Here is a 21623-nt window from a genome sequence, read left to right as displayed (position 1 = left end):
TAAATATAATTAAATCACAATAATAATCAGAAATTCATTAATAACCCAAATTTTCATTTAGCAGCAATAAACATATGTATACATATAAAACCAAATTGTCGGACCACTTCATAACTTAACCCGAAAGAATGTTGAATTTAGCTGGACGGACAGGTTTGAGCAAAGTTTTTAGGAATTGAAGCAAAGGTTGACATCCGCACCTGTCTTAACTTTACCTAATGGGAATGAGGGTTTTGAAGTCTATTGTGATGCATCCCATCAAGGGGTGGGTTGCGTGCTAATGCAGAATCAAAGGGTGGTAGCATATGCTTCACGGCAATTGAAGCAGCACGAACAAAATTACCCTACGCATGACTTAGAATTGGCGGCAGTAGTCTTTGCTCTAAAGAAGTGGAGACACTACTTGTATGGGGCCACATGCCAAATTTATACCGACCACAAAAGCCTCAAGTACATTTTCACTCAAAAGGAATTAAATATGAGGCAAAGGAGATGGATGGAGTTACTGAAGGATTATGACTGTGTGATTGATGATCACCCGGGCAAGGCGAATGTAGTAGCAGATGCTTTGAGTAGGAAGGCTATTGGATCTCTTGCTCACATTCAAGCCATCCAACTACCTCTCATGGTAAAGTTGAAGAAAATGGGGGTGTTAATGCATATGCATCCTTCGGGAGTCCTTATGGCTAGTTTTCAGGTGCGACCAGTGTTAGTGGATCGTATATTGGAGACTCAAATGGAAGACCCTAAATTGAGAACAATTAAGAGCAAGGTACAAGAAGGTCTTGATCCGGAGTTTTCCACAAGGAGGGATGGGGCCCTCGTGTATAAAGGATGACTTTGCATTCCTAATATTCCATAACTCAAGAAGGAGATCTTAGAGGAGGCGCATAGCTCGATATATGCGATGCATCCTGGAAGTACCAAAATGTATCGAATGCTTGTTAAGTATTATTGGTGGATTGGCATGAAGAGGGAAGTGGCAGATTTTGTATCAAAATGCCTAATTTGTGAACAAGTAAAGGCAGAAAGACAGAAGCCTTCGGGACTACTCCAATCCTTACCTATTCTTGTATGGAAGTGGGAAGAACTCAATATGGATTTTGTGTTCAAGCTTCCCTCTACACCCAGGAGATATGATGGTATTTGGGTGATCATTGATCGTCTTACCAAGTCGGCACACTTCTTACCTGTACGAGAGCGTTTTTCACCCGAGAAATTAGCCCAGTTGTTCGTGCAATGTATTGTTAGATCCCACATCGGTTGGAAAGGGGAACGAAGTATGCCTAAAAAGAGGATGTGGATACCTTTCCCTTGAGATGTGTTTTGACAAAATCTTGCGGGCTGGGCCCAAAGCGGACAATATCTGATGCGGGTGGTCTGGGCTGTTACACATTGCTAATAATGAAATCATCCCTTGAGATTTGGAGAATCTGGCTATTTTGGTCTATGTTTAATACCTTGTATTTCACATCCATTATATCAATGGTAGGTTGGCTTTTGTTGCAGTAGAGATGTAGATGAGGATACCCATAACCTTTCACCCTATCCTAGAAAGGGTAGTCAATGTCCATGATATTCCCGCAAGTGAATCGTTTGCTGCAGATCCTTAACAAATCCAAGCTCCAACATGAAGCAAACTTGATGATGACTAACAGTAAAAAAAGTGGAAGAAGAAGAAAAGGAGACAGTGATGAAGAAAGCCTCGAATTCATTTCCACTGAAAGACGTTAAGGTGGAAAATGAATTCTTCATGAACAAAATTGAGTACTACACCATAGAAAATATTGATGTTTAGTTTACTCGAACGAATTTGTCATGGCGCGTCTAGTACTCTGTTTCTACTTTTTCTTTTTTGGGTTTTTGTTTACTTTGGTCGTTGTATTAATTTGTTCTTCATTTTATTTTATTTTATTTTTTATATATAGCTGTATTACAACATAATGTTAAAGTGGTTGATCCTTTAAAATACATTGATTTAAATTGGAAGGAAAAGTTTAATTTTTTCAGTGCCACAATTTAAACTAGTTCCCACTAACAGATACAAAGATTGTATTAGACTTGAAATCTTATCGTAAAATATGAACTTAAAACTATCCAAAAAACAACATTTTATTGAATTTCGATATCCAAAAGTAAATAATCAAAACTAACAAAAAAATTGATAACTTATTTAATTTTTCCAAGGGAAGCTGCCAAGTAACTTCAATAAAATCTTTTGAAGTTTCCAAGTCTTCGAAAATAAGTCTAAAAGCTTCACCTGCCCGTTGCATCTATTTTCTACATGAAAAGAAAAATGATTTTTCGTAAGCCGACTTCTAGAAGGCCACCACTCAACTCAAATGTATCTAAAGTTCCATAGTTGAATATCTTGCACTAATTGACAGATTCTACATATTTGTGCATGCCGCCTGATTTCAATTTGCCAAGGTCAGTTTATATTACGTTAGATGTTCAATGTATACAGGGCAAAGCTCAGTTTGCAGTGTACATCCCCACTAAGCACATACTTTTCATTGCTAAAGCTACATCCATGCACAGGAATCAACCTTCAACTACATTTACTCTAACCCTAGACATGGAACCAAAAGAAACCAAACAGAAGCCCAAACCTAAGCATGATATTTATATACAAAAGACAATGGTCATAACATTGGAAAATAAAACAAACTGTTAAGAGGGAATTAGATACTAAGCATACCTACTTTTATTATGATGATTTTGAAGATTGTTGAGGAGACCTTGCAGGAGAAAACAAGAATGGCTTTGGTGGAATCTGGACAGATTGAAGATTTCCTTCTAGTATATCTACAACCTCACTCATTAGTGGTCGATTTGATGGATTCATCTTAATGCACCAGAAGCTCACTAATATCAACTTCCTTGCTGTTTCTTTTTCTTCCCCTGTTGTAACTCCCAAAACTCTTAAATCTCTACCCAATTCCAGATCTTCATAAATCCAAGAAGGATAGTATATTTCACTTGTACGAGACACTCCAACATCAATATTCTTTCTTTTCCCAACCATTTCGAGGACCAACATTCCATAGCTATAAACATCGGATTTGTGGGACACTCCTCCAAAGTTGCGATTAAATACTTCAAGTCCTATGTATCCTGCTGTTCCTCTAGCACCAGTCATTGACACAATACTCTCCTTTTCTAGCCATAGTTTTGCCAGGCCAAAATCAGAGATTTTTAGACAAATTCTTTATCCAAAAGAATGTTTTGAGGCTTTATGTCAAAATGCAAAATCCTTGCGTTGCAACCTTGATGCAAGTACTCTAGTCCTCGTGCAATTCCAAAAGCAATTTTGTACAATGTTGTCCAATCCAAGTGACAAGTTGGGTTGGGAGATTCTTGATCAAATATGAATTTATCAAGTGATCCATTAGGCATGTAATCATAAATTAAAACCCTCTTGGTCCCTTCATAGCAAAATCCTAGAAGAATGACTATATTAACATGAGAAGTTCTACCCATACTAGAAACTTCGTTGATAAAATCTTCTCCATTGCTTTTAGAATCTTTTAGGACTTTAACAGCAATAAGACAACCATCAGGTAATGTTCCTTTGTATACATAGCCATATCCTCCTTTCCCAATTATGTTTGCAAATGACTTTGTCATTTTCTTGACATGTGAGTAATGGTATCACTTTGGAGCAAATGAAGTATAATTGTTTATAAATGCCTCCACATCAAAATCATCTCTCTTCTCTTTCTTCCAAAAGATCATTGATTCTCTCTTATAGACAGATAGAATTATAGCAAAAATTATCAGAAGTCCAAGAACGGCCGCTGAAATGCCTATATATTTTCAAAGGAGTATTTAAGTTGTATATCTATTTTATTTCATGGTAACAAAATAAGAAAAAGATGAAAAAGAGATGGTTGACATTTTACCTATGATCAAATTACGATTTGAAGATGATTCTGCAAAAGCTAGAAAAGGTGAGACTAAAAAAAAAAAATTAAAAAAAAAATTGTAACTTCAAAATAAATAGAAAAAGAATTCTAGCCAACTTTGAACTACCTTAGTCATTAGATTCCATAGCTCAGTATATCTTTGTCTTTCTAAACAGGGGAGATCATATAAAATACGATTTACTCTCATAATCATCTTATATAATCCTCCACAATCTTAATGTGTGTTTATCATGTTAGTAGTTTTTTTGTTTTTTCCTTTTTTCTTGTTTTTTGATCATGTTTATCATGTTAGTTTAATGTGCATATGTTGGTTACATACCCCATTTAAATCTCCTATTTACAATTCTTCCTTATTATTCCATTTGATTCAAAGGGAAAAAATAAATGGCAAATTATCATAACAAATGGAAACTGATAAAAATAAAAATAAAAATAAAAAAATCACAAAGTCAAATGGTTTATTTTGGGGGTATATTCAATTTAAAATTTGAAGGATTTTAAAATTTTTTAAAAATTTAGAGGTATTCGATTTAGATTTTAAAGGAGTTCATACAAGTCTAACGATATTTAATTTAGATTTTGATAGATTTTATAAAAATCTATTAAAATCCAGGTGTATTCAATTAGAGTTTTGTAATTTTTTTAAAAAATTTGGTGGTATTCAAAAAGTCATTGATTTTAAAAAAATTTAAAAAATGATGGATTTTAATGGATTTAAAAGGATTTTAACAGTGAAATTGTGAAGAAAATTGTCAATATAAAATCCAACCTTAGCCTAAAGATTTCGTTAGATTCTTATAAAATTTTTATAGAGTCTTTAAAATTTCATAACAATCCATTAAATTTTTTAAAATCTATAACTTATTTTAAATCTATTAAATTATAAATTGAATATATCCTTTTTAATAAAGTCTTTAGGGGTAATGTAGGGGAGCTAAAGAAAAAAAAAAAAAAAAATTCTGTCTTTTTGTGAGACTTTACCAACTAAACCATTTTACTAATACTAATCAATATATAATAGTTTTCATATCAATTCTCGATTTGGTCTAGCCTATGGACTGGTGACACACACTAAGCAAATGTAGTGGGGAAATGTTATGAAATTGTTTAGTATATGACTCTTAGATAATCATGAATACGAGCAAATTCATCCAAATTAAGCACTAGTAGAAAGCGCGCACACACAAAAAAAAAGTTGTATATATATATATATATATAGAAAAAAAAAAAAAAAAAGGGTACGAATTGGAGTTAGAAAGTGTGAAAAGTCGTCGTGATATGTATCCTAAGAGTACCAAATTATACGCAATCTAAATGAAATTAAAGCAGCTGGGTTGGGTTGGTACCTTTGATTGGGGGAGGACATGGGCCTGGCCGAGAAGATCCATCTGCGCAGTGGCAAGTAGGCTTGTTGGAATCTACGTCATAACCGTAAGCTCCTGATCCGGATCCTGTGCAGCCGTTACAAAACCAAGCATCCACCTTATATTTCACTCTAAATCCTTCTCTGAACAGTGCCTCTTCCATTCTCCAAAATTCTCCGATAAGACCCAAATAACTCCGACCAATCCCAACTCCGAGGCTTGAAGTGCATCCCGGATTAGTTTCAGATCCAAGTTGTATGAGGCCATCCTTATGAGTCGATCCCTCAGGGCAAGAGAAATACCCGAGCATTCCTTCATTTTTCTGACAATCATAGTTTATTGTAATTTCTGCAAAACCTTGAGCATATTCAAATAGTTGGGAATTGAAGGTGGTACTTGGGTATTTTGGTGAACATAATCCTTTACTATCAAAGAAATCTTCCCTTTTGATTTGGAGAATCTGGGTGTCTTGTTCTATGTCTAATACCTCGTGCATCACACCTTTGATCTTAATGGTAGTTTTGTTTTTGTCGCAGTTGAGATGTAGATCACGATGCCCACAATCTTCCACCCTATCATCTCCCCAGAAAGGGTAGTGAATGTTCGTGATATTCCCACAAGTGAATCGTTTGCTGCAGCTATTGAACAAATCCAAGCTCCAACATGGAGGAAACTAGATGATAAATAACAGCAAAGAAAATTGAAGAAGAAGAAGAAAAGGAGTCGAGGAGGAAAGCCGGGAATTCATTTCCAGAAAGTAGAGGTTTAGGTGGAGAAAATGAAGTCTTCGTGAATTAAAATGAGTGGTAGATCCAACAAAGATTTGACGTTTAGTTGACTCAAACGTATTCATAATTGCGAGTCCTCTGCTACTCTGTTTTTACTTTTCTTTATTTGTGTTTGTTTTTCTCTCCATTGTGGCTATAATTACAGCGAAAACCATAAAGATTACCGTAATTTGGTCCTTGTATCAATTTGCTCCTTATTTATTTATTTTGCGCCATGACACACTGCAAATGTGAATTTCAAAAATTAATCCAGAAACTGTTCCACAAACTTGTATTTCGTGGAAACTTCTGTTCTATTTCCTTTTTTCTATCAAACATTAAATTAAAAAAAAAAAAGTCCGTCAACTTTTTCCCTGGCAAGTAAAATTATCATAATCAGAAATCAGTACATCAGAGGTCATCCGCATATTTCAAAATAAAATAAACTAAAATAAAAAGGTCGTCAGTCATGGAGCTAAATGTTGACCCAATAAGCTATGAGTCGCTGACAATGCAAATAGGCCTAGCATAGCAGGACATGTCCTGAAGGCCCAATTTAGGCCCGGCATTCTGTATTCATGTACAATTTGTTGAAGCTTAGCAAGAAGGATTTTAAACAAAATTTTCGTGCAATACATGTTGCTAGGTCCACCAAAAAGAACTATTTATCCTCTGTTTTACCTTGGTGATTTTCCATTTTTAACACCCTAATTAAGAGAAATTAAATTCAGTACATTTATTTGATCATTAAAGATCCAATAATTGAACCCTTTCAAGTTTCCATTCGAAAACAAATATAAAACTGGGAATTACCATCCCTTATGATGATTCAAAACTCATTAAACACACCATTGTTACTCATAGCTAGCTGCCTTGTCCTTTAACTTTTTAGTAATTCTACCACCAACCTTTGATTTTTTTTTTTTTTTTGGTTAAAATGGACAATTTTTTGGTTTAAAAATTGTTCTTCTGACTATAGTTTGTTCATATTCCCAACCGACGCAGCCGTGCAATAATAAAATGACTAATGGATTTCCATTTTAAGCAATTTGGGCTCTTAGCTGACTACTCAATTTGCTCCTTGTCATGCTCAATTTCCTCGACATTATAGAACTATTTTACGCTGCAAAAGGACGGCCACTTTTTGAATTTTCAAAGTTGTCGGCCTTCTTGAATGGAGTCTAAAAGTACTTTTAATTATCTGTACGTAAAGTAGTTTGCTTGAGCCAGGGAAATTGTCACCCGCTATAAAGGATCAAGTCCGAATACAAATTAAATTACTTTCAATATTGTTGTCAATGTGTCCATCATCCAACTATACTAGGAATTACATAAATTATTCTCAGTAGGAAAAAAAAAAAAAGAAGCCAAATAATAATAATATATTGCATACATAAATTATGACATGAGTATCAACATACTTACAATCTTTTTATATACCAAAATTCAGGAAGCACTACATTAATAAATACTTAACATTAAAATCAGCTATGGGTTTCTCATATTTGGTGATAGAAGAGATAGAAATATAAACTATTAGAGAAGGGTTAAATCTATGCATGGAACTGGAATTTTTGTGCTTGGAGGTGGAGGACTCTCAACAAGCTATAAAAAACCTAAAAAAACACCAATCGCTTTTCACATATCTTTAGGTTTACCTATAGAACAAACAATAACGACCAACATGTTTGATTAGTTATATCTTGCAGAATAAAATCTTACCCTAATTTTCAACTGAAGTATTTGGATAATTCTCCACGCGGTATGAGGGCATTAATAACGGTAAAGTAAATGTACGGATCAGTTTGCATGCACATTGACAAATCCTTTTTTCAGACAATTTTAAAGGTGCACGCTCCCACATTGACATAGTGTAATTAGCAAGCTTATTCAAACGGATGAGTATATATATATTTAGCAAGCTTTCCCACTTTTGTAGGTTCACTGTTCGCATACAATAACTGAGCATGATAGAAACATAGAAAACTGACTTGTGCAAAAGGAATTAGCAAAAACGTACTATATGTATTTATATATATATATATATATATATAAACTTCCATTATCATGATTTTGAGGATTGAAACAATGGCTTTGGTGGAATTTGGACAGACTGAAGATTTCCGTCTAGCATATCTACAACTTTACTCAAAAGAAACAAAAAAACTAAAAAGAAAGTTTCTCTAAATTTCTTCAACGTCACACATCAAGAGAGAGGCAATTTGTAAGTGGCAGCTACAAAGGCAAAAGGCAGCTACCCTCCAAATTGTTAAAAGCAAAAGTAAACCTAAAGGGCCTCGTTATGGACTTGGGTTTTTAAGCCATTCCCACATGTTCTACAAATTTCAACCATAGCTTAAATAACCCAATACATTTAAAATGGAATTTCACAAAGTTTCTGCTTTATAATGCCCCGTGGCAACTCACAACAATTGAACTTACAATAAACAAAACCCACAAATATAGTATCTTTCAAAACCTGAGTGCAAGAAAGTGAAATTTAACAAAAGACCGTTGTTTTGGGTTTTATATATATATATATATGCATATATATATATATGATATAGATCTGTTATTTGTATGGTCAATATGTATAGATGAATCTGACAAATCTTTATTTACTTTTTTCTCTTTTAAAAGAAAAGCATTAGAATATGAAAAAGTATAGTCCAGGATCCAATAAAACAAAACCCACACCAAGTCAAAAGGATAGTAGTAATGTAAACGGTGTCGGTAATGTAGTAAGGACTATTGATATTTATTTATTTTTTTTCCCTAAAAATAATGAAAAATGAAATTTACGTACGTACCAAAAGTAACCAACCTTTGTTTGGATGTCAGACGAATACATCTGAACTTAGATAGTAGCAAGAGCGGCCACCATAAAAAAGAGTATTTGATCCTCTGGACTGCTACAATTGAAATGGTGTGGAATACTGGTTGCAACTGGGTAATCACAAGCATGTATATAAAAAAGATGTTGGATATTATATGAAAAAGTGTTTAAAATGAAGCTTAAATTTGAGGAGATTAAACAAAATACTTGTTTGGTAAAAGAAAAGAGGATGGACGAGAGTAATTAAAATTGAAGGAAGAGAAGAGCTAAAAAATACAGAAGGAATGCACATTATAATTTCTTTATTTCCCATAATTAATACAAAACAAGAGTACAAGCCTATATAAGCTAAAAGAGGCAGTTCCAAAGTAACTACCGCCATATGCATGCTTTGCTGTTTTCTTTTCTATACAAGTAAAAATACAACTCATGAGGACACATGTCAATCTATCAATTATCTAATCAATACATATAAAGCTAGCTTACACGTGGCAACTTGCTATGGCTTTAGTAAACAATTCTGACTCCCTTTCATTAATTGCTATCATCAATTGCAACATTAATTGCGAGATAAGTGTAATTTCTTGAATCTTCACCACTCAACCGGCTTTGCCAAATTACAAATTATTATTATTATTATTTTATTATTTTATTTTATTTTTAACACTCCCTCTTAATTTCTAATTTTGGTAAAGCTCTTAAAAGTCTTATAGCTTTTCTGTTATTGTTGGTTTTGTAAAAATATCTGCCAGTTACTCAAATGTGTTGATAAATTCAAGTTTAATTTCATCTTCTTCAAATATTTGATGAAGTGATGTTGAATTTCTATGTGCTTTGACTTGTTGTGGAACACTGAAGTTTTTGTCATTGCTATTGCTGACATATTATCGCATCTGATAATTGTTCGAGCAGTTTCTTTATGTTGCATATCTGATAAAAGTCTTCTAAGCCATACTGCTTCACTTGCTGCATCTGTAGCGGATATATATTCTACTTTTGTGGAAGATAATGCCATGGTCCTTTGCTTCTTTGATGACCAAGAAATTGATTTTGTACCTAAGCAAAATAAATATCCTAAGGTGCTTTTGCAGTCATCTACGGAGCCTGCCCAATCATTGTCTGTATATCCGATGAGCTTGTTACCTGCTTCTTTGGCATACTTAATTCCAAGCTTTCTGGTATCCTATAGATAGCGAAGGATTCTCTTTGCTACAGTGTGGTGATTTTTACTTGGCTCGTGCATAAATATGGAAACATAACTAATAGCAAAGACAATATCTGACCTGGTATTTGTTAGATTAATGAGGCATCCAACTAGGTTTCTGTAATTTGTTGCATCAGCTTTTTTTGCACCATCATCTTTATGCAACTTCTCATTTAATGCCATTCGTGTAGACACCGGTTTACATGTGTCCATGTGAAAACATTTGAGAAGATCATTTAAATATTTATCTTGAGAAATAAATATTTCTCCTTTGAACTTGGATGCCAAGAAAATATTTCATTAGGCCAAGATCTGTCATCTCATATTCTTTCATCATTACTCTTTTGAATTCTTCTACCATTTTTGGATTAGTACCAGTATAAATAAAATCATCAACATATAAGCAGACAATGAGAATATCTTGCATACCTTCTTTTTTGACATATAAAGAGGGCTCACTTGGACTCCGTTGAAATCCATTTTGTCTGAAGTATGAATCAAGCTCATGGTGTATACTTTAATCCATATAATGCCTTCTTTAATCGTAAGATTTTGTTTTCTTTTCCTTTGATGGTGTAACCCAAAGGTTTTTCCACATATACTTCCTTTTTGAGTTCTCCATTAAGGAATGATGATTTGACGTCCAGTTGATAAACAGGTACCACCATTTAAGCAGCTAATGCGAGAACTGTTCTTGCAGTTTCCATTCGAGCAACTGGTGTGAATGTCTCACTGAAGTCGATTCTTGGCTGTTGCGAATAGCCTTTGGCGACTAGCTGTGCTTTGTAATTTTGAATTGTTCCATCGTCTTTGTACTTGGTTTTGTAGACCCATTTGAGTCCAATAACATCTTTGCCTTCAGGTAGATCCATCAGTTCCCACGTATCATTCTTTTCAATTGTTGCAATTTCTTCATCCATTGTTTTAATCCAAATATCTTCTCTTACTTCTTCTTCAAAATTTTGAGGCTCACATGCAAAAAATGCCATATTAGTAGATTCATAAATATCTACGAGTGAGCGTACCTTTCTTGGTGGTGATTCATCATCTGAAGATATATCCATTATTTGGATTGGGCTTGGAGATTCTTGACGACTTGTACTTAGACCAGCATCTTGAATTGGTTGAGAATCTGACTTATCCTGAAAAGGAATTTCTTCAAATATTTTTTCTCCTGTTTTGGGAGTGTTTTCCCAATTTCACGCTGTAGATTCGTCAAAGATAACATCTCTAGAAATTATCAGCTTAGTTGTTTTTGGATTGTACAGCCGGTAACCTTTTGACTCACTGCTGTATCCAAAGAATATATATTTCTCTCCTTTTTCATCAATTTTTTCTCTGTATTTTGAGGGGACATGTGTGTTAGGATCTGTCCAAGATCCCTCATCGAAACCCTAGACAAGCCCTGATCCCGGGGAAACCCTATCGGACCATCCAATAGAAAATTCGGCAGAACCTCCCCTAAGGGTTGGACTTACCACAAATTCCCTGCATTGAAAACACACTTCTATATACACTGCCTTATTCCTCCCACCTTACTATAATTTAATTCCACAAATCTGCAGCACTTCAATAATTAACAGGGAACTCATGCATAATTAATAAATAAACGTTCAAGACAGTATACAAAGCTTTATCAAGATACAATTAAATATGAAATTTAATACAATAAAAGATAAAAGGAATAATACAAGGTAGGGAGCAGAAGAAGGGAAAGCTTCTTGGACTTTCAGCAACGAACAAAAACATCAAACTTGCCTCCGGACGATTAAAATCTACTAACCTGGGCCTAGATGTGATAGCCCAAACCATCCGCATGAGAATTGTCCACTTTGGAAGCTAGGTGGTGAGCCCAATCCTACCCCTCACGGTTTTACTTCCCTCATAGGAACGCGTCCACAAGGGAAAGGTATCGATAGGCTTATAAGCCATGCTTCATTCCCCTTTCCAACCGATGTGGGACTTCACACTCCTCCCTTCTTGGGGCCAACGTTCTCATTGGCATATCGATCCAGGTACTGGCTTTGATACCATCTGTGACAGCCCAGACCACCCGCATGAGAATTGTCCGTTTTGGAAGCTAGGTGGTAAGCCCAATCCTACCCTTCACGGTTTTAGTTCCCTCATGGGAACGTATCCACAAGGGAAAGGTATCTACACGCTTATAAGCCATGTTTTATTCCCTTTTCCAATTGATGTGGGACTTCACATTAGGGGAAGAAAATTTAAAAGCATGAGATGCTAATCATCTCAGTGGGTGACCCTAACTATGACATAGTTATAATAATAATAATAATAATGTAGCGATAAAATAAACTTGATTAATTAATAATAAATAATCGAATAAATAATAAGTAGTTGAAATATTGTTTTCTCTCAAAACCCTCACAGTTCACTCAATTGGAAAAATTTCATTTTTTAAAACATTTTCACAAAACCCAATAATTGGACTCTAAAAATCAAGAAATAATTAATTAAATAAATTATAAATAAAGTACATTAAATTAAAGATCTAGAATGTATAACACGAAACAAGAATAATTTTAATAACAATTATTAAATTGTACATAAAATGTCATAAATAAAATAAGCAAAATCATAATAAATTTACATTAAAATTAATCAAGGAAATATTGAATTAAATGGAATGCAATAATGTAGAATGCACATAAAATACAAATATTAATTTAGAACTCAATGTATACATTGAAAACATTTTTAAAAAATCCAATTATTAAATTTAGAATAAGATATCATTAAATAAAATAAATAAAATCATAGATAAATTTGGATTGAAGGAATTTGGCATAAAACAAAAATAAACTTTCAGGACCCATCCAATACCCCTTATCGGTATCCTGGACAAGTCCTGATCCTAGGGAAACACCATCGAACCTTCCAATGGAAAATCCGACAGCATCTCCCCTAAGGAAAAGACTTACACTCAAAATATAAATTATAAAATTTATTATTTAAATAAGTAAAATAATCAAAGAATTAAACCTCAATTTAAAATAGATAAAAGAACACAATAAAATTCATGTTAAAATCTCAAAATTTAAATAAATAATATCAACATGGTAAAAGAAAAATCTAAAACACCAATTTAAAATAATTGATAAAAACATGAATAAATACATTTTAGAAAATATTAGTTTGAAATAAATAGTAAAACAAAATTAAATACGTTTAATTTTATATACGATTTTAAAACTTTGGAATTTGAAATTTATATCTTAAAAAAAAAAATACTTGACATACCACACTATATACCAGTGATCTCCTACGATATCCGGCGTCCCGAGCACCATCTGACGGGAGGTTAAAGAGAGAAACTTGCATACGGTCGCTTCGGCGTCCTAACAGCACCGGTGCTTATAACCGTCATCCCGGCCATGTAGGGGGACGGCTATGGCCAATATCAAACTTGCCTGCCCTTGTCCAATGACAACTCATGGGAGACATTACAACCTGCTCGCTTATCCACATATACAATACAGAACACCAGTACTGGATGAGTGCGTCTAAAACAAATAACTAAATTTATTATTAAAATACCCAATTTTTCAAAATTCACCGTGGGAATTATACCACTTTTCAAATTCACATTTCCACCTTTTTTTTTCTTTAATATCACTAGCATAAATCCATCAATAATATATAATTTTTCCTATATCAAAAAATCAATAAGATAATATTTCAAGTGCATAAATATATATTTTAAAAGCACCATAACTTAAACCAATATTTTTCTTGAAATCTTTAAAATCAAATCATGCCAAAAATAATATTAAAATTCATCTAGAATTCAAGTACAATTACTTTAATGAAATACCTCGATCATGCGTAATATATTCAATTAAATAACAATAATAATAATCCAAACCTTAATTTAGCATCAATAGGTATATATAAATATAAAAGAAATCACCCAAAATTAAGAATACAAATTAACTACAATTATATATAAATTCCACTACATGAACATATTTTCTAAATACTAAATTAACACAAGATAAATATAACTAATCACCCAAAAATAGTTTTAAAGATGGGTCACTCACCTCGAGCATGCGAATCAATCAAGATCCTCCATAGGATCAGTCTCACGACCCACACATGCTCCTTTCGGAGATCGGACCCGAGGTGGTCAGAATCTCGTTGGGAAGGTTTTCATCTTTAGGTCCTCGGATCTCATAAACTGCCATGAATTGGAGGAAACTGACCTTGGATTTGGGTTAAGGGGTTTGGATTAGTGGGAAAGGTAGGCGGTGTGATCGAGAACTCGTTGGAATCAAGTTTTCTGATGAGCCGCCGTGGTCATCAGAAACCATCACCGCCGGTGACGCGTCCAGTGGCCATTGGTCATGAGTTTTGGTGAGAAGGTAGATCGGGGAATAGGTGACTCAACGGAACCAGCAGTGAGGCAAACAAAGGTTTGGTTGGGAGAAATCTACCAGAGAATGAATCAATGCTGCCACCGAAAATCACCTCGATCTGGGCGCATCGGCGATTGGTTGGCCGTGATTTTTGGCTGGTCCGCGGGTTTTCAGGTTGGCTTCATGGTGGTGGCCAGAAAAGGGTGGATCTATGGTGGCCGGTGGCGAGTCTCTTTCATCTCTTTCTCCCTCGTCTTTCTCTCTCCTCCACCTCACTCCTCACACACCCTACATAACAATTTGCCCAATCAAAATGCCTCCTGTGGGTGTCACTGTGCACTCACGGATCTGTGTTAGTACCCGGATCTGTGTGTCAACGAGGATGCTGGTTCCCAAGAGGGGAGGAGTGTGAGATCCCACATCGGCTGGAAAGGAGAACGAAGCATATCTTATAAGGGTGTGGATACCTTTCCCTTGTGGATGCATTTTGAAAACTGTGCAGGCGAGCCCAAAGCAGACAATATCTACATGTGGGTGGTCTGAGCTGTTACAATGTGCGTAAGCTACACATCCAAATACTTTTAAAAGTTGTACTTGGGGCTTTTGTTTGTGCCATGCTTCATATGGAGTCTTATTTAGGACAGCTCTTGTTGGAGATCTATTCAAAATGTAGATGGCAGTGTTGACGGCTTCTGCCCAATAGTTATCTAGAAGGCATTTCTTTTTTAGCATACTTCTAGCCATTTCTGTAATTGTTCTATTTTTTCGTTCAGCTATACCATTTTGCTACGGGGTATGCCGAACTGTGAACTGTCTTTGAACTCCATTTTTCTTGCAATACTCAATAAATGGTTTAGACATGAATTCTCCTCCACGATCTGTGCGAAGTGTCTTCAGCGGCTTTCCGACTTGCTTTTCTACAAGCGCCTTGAATTCTTGGAATACCGAAAAATCTTATGACTTTTCTTTTAGAAAATATACCCACATCATTTAGGTATAATCATCAACAAAAAAAAGGAAATATCTTTTTCCATTCAGCGATGGATTTTAAGTTGGTACAAAAATATCATAATGTACCAATTGTAATGGTGCCTTTGCTTTCCAGGTATTTTTGGGAAATGGCAATCTATGCATTTTTCCATATATGCATCCTTCACAGGCTTTATCTATGTGGGCAATAGAAGGTAGGCCTAAAACCATATTTTTGTCTTTTAATAATTTTACGCCATTATAATTTAAATTCCCATATCTTAAATGCCATAAGTATGACTCATCCAATTTTTGACTTTGAAAAGCTAATTTTTCATCACATGGCATAATAAGAGAATTTTTGACTTTGAAAAGCTAATTTTTCATCACATGACTATTCAAGGGTGCTGAGTTGACTTTTTACTCTTGTAAAATTGAGCTTTGACTCATGCATGGTTGTGAAGTACTCATCGATATGCGTTCATAGACTAATGGCACACCCGATTTGGACATGTGATTTGAAAGTTACGGACCTGTGAAGTTTTTCCGAGACAGCATTTACTATTCACTGATTTGTATGTGTGTGAATAGTGGTGCCACGTGTCAAAAATCCGGCCAACCCATGAGTGCACAGTGGCACCCATGGGAGCCTTTTTGATTGGGTGAAATGGTGTGAGATGGGGGGATAGAGAAAGAGGAGAGAGAAAGAGAGAAAAAGGGTGGAGGATGGGCCAACCACGTTCACCCATTTGCAACCACCATAACAATACATGTGCCTAACCACCCTGCCCCACCCATCAAAACCGGTTGGCCAGCCAAAACTCACAGCCAGATTGTCGACGACGTGCCTGGATCGGGATGTTTTCCAGTGAGTGGCCTGTTTTCTTCTCCAGTGATTTCTCCCAAATCAGACCTCCATTTACCTCATCACCAGTCCCATTGGTTTACCCATCACCAGATCTATCTCCCCACCGAATTTCAAGGCCAATGGTCACCGGACGCGCTGCCAGCTCATCGGAAAACCCAGTTCCGATGAGTTTCCGATCACCCCACATATCCTTCCCCACTAATTCGACCTCCCTAAAGCCAAATCCGAGGTCAGTTTCCTCCAATTCATGATGGTTTGAGAGAATCAAGGACTTGAATTTCGAGAGCTTTCCTACAAGATTCTAGCCATCACGGGTCCGATCTCCAGGAGGTTAGCCTCAATCCATGATCCTCATTCCATAAGCTTCGTTTCGATATATTACTCACAAATTTTGGATACCGTTTGTGTTAGCTCCTTCGAGTACCGTGTATTACTTATCCGAATAAAATATTAATTTATTTGTTGTTGTGTAATGTTGATATTTAAGAGCACGTGTGAATTGTAGAATCGATCCCGTAGAGGATCTTTATTGAATTGCGTACTCGAGGTGAGTGACACACCTTCAAAATTATTTTGGCTGATTTAATATATGTTTTGGGACCAAAAATATATTTGGGAATTTAAAGTAATTGTAGTTTCAAATTCTCTTAATCATTGTTATGTTATTATTTAATTTATTGTGCATAATTGTATGAATTTAATTATATATGGATTTATGTGGTTTCAATACTATTTTTGGTATGGATTGATTCTTGGATTTGAAAGAATTTATCTTTTTTAAATTTATTATGCATTGATGAATCATGAAATTTAACTATGCATAAATTTTACGTGATTTTAAGGATACATTTAATTTAAATTAATTTTTGAGAATTTGAGAAAAATATTGATTTAAATTATTACATTCCAAAAATATTTATGCATTGAAATATTAAAGACTTGACCCTATGCCATTGAAAAATTCGTAATTCAAATTGATGGCTATGAAAGTTGATGGATTTGAACTCGATGAATTTATGAGGATGATTTAAAGGAATTGTGAAAAAATTATGAGTTTAAAGGTGATGTGAACTAACGGATTTGAAAGTGGAATTTATGAGATTTTGATATTTAAAAATATATTGATTTTATGATTTTTAGATGCACTCATACAGTACTGGTATTTTGTACTGTATTTACATGGATATGATTAGCACGCATGATTAGGCCATTGGGTTTGAGGGTTGGCAGGGTATAATGCACAGTAAGCATCAGCCGTCCCCTCCATGGTCAAGTGACTGTTGATAGTGTCGGCCCAGTGGGATGCCATGGTGACCATATGCAGGTTCTCTCTTAAACTTCCCGTCAGACAGTGCTTTGCGACGCTGGGTACCGTCAGACATCACTGGTATATAGTATGTTGCATCAGGATATTTCGATATGAAATTTTTAAACAAAATCTATTTTTAAATCATATTTAAAGATTCATTGGATTTAATTGCGTTTTATCCTATTTATAATAATTAATGTTTTCAAATTTTTTTTTGAAACGAAAGGTATTTAATCGTGATTTTATTATTTAATTAATTGATGTCTCTCATTAATTTTTTTATTGCATATCAATTGCATTTTATTTATTAAATAGTATTTCTTGATTATTTCATTGATTCAATCCTTGTTTAATTAATTTGATTTGTGCTAAATTCTTCTACTATGAGTTCTATTATTTATTTATTGATTTATTTGTGATTTGGTTTATTTATTTATGACATCATGTTATAATTTTAATAATTGTTATTAAAATTATCTTTTATTATTTCCATTATAAATTTTAGATCGTTAATTTATTATATTTTATGTGCAATTTATATAATTAACTATTTGTGATTCGTTGGGGTATACGATTATTGGGTTTGTGAAAATATTTTAAAAGGGAAACATTTCTAATGGAGTGAACTGTGAGGGTTTTGAGAGAAAACATTATTTCAAAATACTTAGTATTTATTTATTAATGAAGATCATTTTATTGTTATATTATTATTATTATTATTATTATTAGTAGTGTATAATGCCGGGTCACTCACGGAGATGATTAGCATCTCACGTCATTTTTAAATTCGTTCATCTAGACCCAGGTTAGTAGATGTGATCGACCGAAGCGAGCTCGACGTTTTAGTTGCTGCCGAATTCCAAGGAGTCCTTTCTTTCTTTTCCTTCCTACCTTGTACCACTAACTTTATACTTTGTTGTATCAAATTCCATAATTATTTGTAAACCCTTTATGCTCTGTATATTGTATGGATGCTTTTATATAATATTGCACTGGTTCCCTGTTAATTTTTGAAGTGCTGAACTTTGTAGAAATAAATTATAGTAAGGCGGGAGGAATAAGGAGATATTGTTAGAAATGTGTTTTCTGTGCAGTGAATTTTATGGTAAGTCCAACCTTTAGGGGAGATGCTGCCGTATTTTTTATTGGAGGGTCCAGTAGGGTTTTCCTAGGATCATGGCTTGTCTAGGGTTCTTGTAAGAAATTTTGGATGGGTCCTGACACGGGCCAATACTTAAGAGATTTGATGTTAAGCCAGGAATATAAAGCACATCATGGATGAGTTTAGAATTACCTCCTTTAGAGTTTATTGCTATTACTCCTTTTCCTTTGACCTCATGTGACTTTCCATCTCCAAGCTTTACTTTAGATAAAAAGTTTTTATCCATCTTCACAAAGAGTTGTGGATCACCTGTCATATGACTACTGCATCCACTATCCAAAAACCTTGTATGTTTTGATTCTTGTTTAACAGACATACATGAATAAAATAATTGACTATCTTTAACCTTTTCAAAATAATTAACTTCATTCCTTTCTTGCATGTCTTTATACCAACAATCTCTTTGTGAATGATTAGAAATTTTGCACTCTGTGCATTTAAAACGACAATCTTTTGATTGATGCCCAGGTTTTTTGTAACAGTCTAGTCCACCCGCATGAGATATTGTCCGCTTTGGGCCTTGCCGGCACGATTTTAAAGGGCCTCTCAAGGGAAAGGTATCCACACCCTCTTATAAGGTACGCTTCGTTCTCCTGTCCAACCGATGTGAGATCTCACAATCCACTCCTTTTGGGGCCCAGCGCCCTCGTTGGCACACCAATCCGAGTATCGACTCTGATATGAACTGTTAACAGCCCAGTCCATTCGCATGAGATATTGTCCGCTTTGGGCCCTTCCCGTACGGTTTTAAAAGGTTTTTCAAGGAAAAGGTATCCACACCCTCTTATAAGGCATGCTTCATTCCCCTTTCCAACCGATGTGGGATCTTACATTTTTGCAAATAATGCAATAAGGTTTAGAATTACTCAGGAAATTTCTTTGCTCATAATTGTTTCTTCCTCCTCTGCCTTAGCCTTGATTACCACGTCCTCTTTTAAAGGAACCTCCTCTTCTGTTGAGTTGCTTGTTAAGGTTGCCAAATTTCTTTCTGTGATGTTGCAATTTGATTTGAATGCTTGCTCCATAGGTTGGTTAGAAAACCTGCTCATTTTTTTTTCATGTGCTTCAAGAGAGCCAAATAGTTTATCCAAAGAGTATGTTTTCAAATCTTTGGATTCTTCTATAGCTACAACAATATGCTCGAAGTTTGCTGGCAAACATCTTAATATTTTTTCTACAATTTTTTTATCAGCAATACTATCTCCATAACTTCTAATTTGGTTAATAATTCAAGAAACTCTAGAAGAAAATTCTTGGATAGTTTCGTTTTCTTTCATTGTTAAATTATCAAATTCTCTCCAAAGAGTTTGAAGTTTAATAGAGATTACCTTTTCATGGCCTCCAAATTGTTGTTTTAGAATTTCCCATGCAGCTCTAGATTTTGTTGCATTTGATATTGAAGGAAAATGCTTTTACCTATCCCTTGTTGAATGAAAAGTAGCGCTCGTGCATCTCTTTGGATGTTTTGCTTGTACTCCTTCTTTGCTATTTCCGTCCACGACTGCAGTTGCTTGGGACTTGCAGGCACATCATAGCCTTCTTCAATTATATCCCACAAATCTTGTGAGATAAAAAAGGGTTTTCATTTGGATGCATCAAAAATCATAATTCTCACCAGTAAGATGGGAATTAGATTTTGAGCATAACTAAAGGTTGATTGGTTATTGACTGCCATAGGTATTTTATAAAAAAGGCAAGAACGAGGCTCTAATACCAAATTTGTTGGATATTATATGAAAAAGTATTTAAAATCAAGGCTTAAAGTTAAGGAGATTAAACAAAATACTTGTTTGGTAAAAGAAAACAGGATGGCCCAGACTAATTAAAATTGAAGGAAGAGAAGAGCTAAAAAATACAAAAGGAATGCAAGTTATAATTTCTTTATTTCCCATAATTAATACAAAACAAGAGTACAAGCCTATATATAAGCTAAAAGAAGCGGTTCCAAAGTAACTACCGCTATATGCATGCTTTGCTGTTTTCTTTTCTATACAAGTAAAAATACAACTCATGAGTAAACATGGCAATTCGTGTTCATGGATCGTGTTCATGTCAATCCTTTTAATGATCGTGTAAAAAATGCTTAACACGAACAAGATCCATTTATTAATCGTATCAGATATCTAAAACACTAACCCGACCTGTTTATAAACAGGTCAACACGACACGACCCGTTTAACATGATTACTTTAACAGGTCGTGTTGACCTATTAACGTGTTAACCTGAAATTGACGTGTTAACCCGAAAAGTAACTTATTAACTCGAAAACTAACCTATTTTTTTATGTTTTTATTTTTGTTTTGTTAAAGATTTATTTTTTGTCTTAAAAAAATTAATAATAGGAAATTGTTTTTATAAAGTTTTTAATTTATAGTATTTTTTAGTTATTAAATATTATATTATGGATAAAATTATAATTTGAAATTAAATTTAAATGTAATATGTATATAATCGTGTCGGGTTGAAATTGACACGTTTAATAAAAGGATCATAACGGGTCAATTTCAAGTTAAACAGGCCAACCCGAAAATGATATGATTAATAATTATGTTAAATGGGTTGACTTGATTATGATCCGAACCCATTTATGATAAACTTAAGCCCATTTATTTCGTGTCGTTTTCGAATCGTGTCACCGTGTCATGACCCAAATTGCTACATCTACAATCATGAGGACACATGTCAATCTATCAATTATCTAATCAATACATATAAAGCTAGCTTACATGTGGCAACTTTCTATGGCTTTAGTAAACAATTTGGACTCCCTTTCATTAATTGCTATCATCGATTGCAACATTAATTGCAACATAAGTGTAACTTCTTGAATCTTCA

At 34.4% G+C, this 21623-nt stretch overlaps 1 long non-coding RNA gene and 1 pseudogene across 2 annotated transcripts; one reads left to right on the top strand and one right to left on the bottom strand.

Annotated features, from left to right (window-relative positions):
- Positions 1-2169: 2169 nt before the first annotated feature.
- On the bottom strand, positions 2170-5836 carry LOC132803382 (LEAF RUST 10 DISEASE-RESISTANCE LOCUS RECEPTOR-LIKE PROTEIN KINASE-like 2.3; annotated as a pseudogene).
- LOC132803383 (uncharacterized) lies at positions 5542-6271 on the top strand. Of its 2 annotated transcripts, none has more exons than XR_009638579.1 (2): positions 5542-5682; positions 5830-6271. It is a non-coding gene; the product is annotated as an uncharacterized LOC132803383 (long non-coding RNA). The 2 variants fall into 2 exon arrangements; XR_009638578.1 differs by having other exon boundaries at positions 5553-5693.
- Positions 6272-21623: the final 15352 nt, after the last annotated feature.

Source organism: Ziziphus jujuba, chromosome 4, assembly GCF_031755915.1.
Source record: "Ziziphus jujuba cultivar Dongzao chromosome 4, ASM3175591v1".
Taxonomy (NCBI): Eukaryota; Viridiplantae; Streptophyta; class Magnoliopsida; order Rosales; family Rhamnaceae; genus Ziziphus; species Ziziphus jujuba.
The sequence above is the reverse complement of the archived record's forward strand: the minus strand, read 5'-3'. Positions and strand labels throughout refer to the sequence as shown.